The following is a 1,715-nucleotide window of genomic DNA, read 5'->3' on the forward strand; positions in this document are numbered from 1 at the left end:
AAAAAAAGAAAAAAAAAAAAAGAAAAAAAAGAAAAAGAAAAGAAAAAAATAACAAGAAGTAATACTTTCCTTAATATCTCTTAACATCAATGGACTCAATTCCCCAATTAAAAGACATAGACTAAAAGACTGGACTTAAATAGGACTCAGAAATTTGCTGCATACAGGAAATGCACCTCAGTCACAAAGACAGACACTACCTCAGAGTAAAAGGCTGGAAAACAATTTTCTAAGCAAATGGTCCCAAGAAACAAGCTGAAATAGACATTCTAATATCAAATAAAATCGACTTTCAACCAAAAGTTGTCAAAAAGCATAAGGAAGGACACTTCATACTGGTCAAAGGAAAAAAATCTACCAAGATGAACTCTCAATTCTGAACATCCACACTCCAAATGCAAGGGCACCCACATTCATAAAAGAAACTTTACTAAAGCTGAAAGCACACATCTCACCAAACAATAATAGTGGGAGACTATAACACCCCACTCTCAGCAATGGACAGATCATGGAAACAGAAACTAAGCACACACACATTGAAACTCAGAGGAGTGATGAGCCAAATGGATCTAATAGATATTTATAGAATATTTCCTTCTAAAGCAAAAGAATATACCTTCTTCTCAGCACCTCATGGTGCCTTCTCCAAAATTGAGTATATAATTTGTCATAAAACAGGTCTCAACAAATACAAGAAGATTGTGATAATCCCATGAACTATATCCAATCACCACGGACTAAGGCTGGTCTTAAAGTCCAACAAAAACAATGGAAAACACACATACATATGGAAGCTGAACAATGCTCTACTCAATGATAACTTGATCAAGGAAGAAATAAAGAAGGAAGTTAAAGACTTTGTAGTATTTAATGAAAATGAGGATACATCATACCAAAACCTATGGGACTCAATAAAAGCAATGGTAAGAGGAAAAACTTATAGCTCTAAGTACCTCCAAAAAGAAACTGGAGAGAGCTTACATTAGCAGCTTGACAGCACACCTGAAAACTCTAGAACAAAATGAAGCAAATGCACCCAAGAGGAGTAGACAGCAGGAAATAATCAAACTCAGGGCTGAAATCAACCAAATAGAAACAAAAAGAACTATACAAAGAATCAATAAAACCAGAAGCTGTGGTTCTTTGAGAAAATCAACAAGACTTGGCCAGACTAACCAGAGAACACAGAGACAGTATCCAAATTAACAAAATCAGAAATTAAAATGGAAATATAACAATGGAAACCATGGAAATAAAAAAAAAATCATCAGACCATACTACAAAAGTTTATACTCAACTAAACTAGAAAATCTGGGTGAAATGGACAATTTTCTAGACACATACCAAGTTACAAAGTTAAAACAGGATCAGATAAACCATCTAAACAGTCCCAGCATTGCTAAAGAATTAGAAGCAGTCATTAAGAGTCTCCCAACCAAACGGCAACCAACAAATTGGGAAAAGATCTTTACCAACCCTATATCTGATAGAGGGCTAATATCCAAGGTATACAAAGAACTCAAGAAGTTAGACTCCAGAGAGCCAAATAACCCCATTAAAAAATGGGGTACAGAGCTGAACAAAGAATTCTCAATTGAGGAACTCCGAATGGCTGAGAAACACCTAAAGAAAGGTTCAACATCCTTTGTCATCAGGGAAATGCAAATCAAAACAACCCTGAGATTTCACCTCACTCCAGTCAGAATGGCTAGGAT

Source organism: Mastomys coucha, unplaced genomic scaffold (genome assembly GCF_008632895.1).
Source record: "Mastomys coucha isolate ucsf_1 unplaced genomic scaffold, UCSF_Mcou_1 pScaffold3, whole genome shotgun sequence".
Lineage (NCBI taxonomy): Eukaryota > Metazoa > Chordata > Mammalia > Rodentia > Muridae > Mastomys > Mastomys coucha.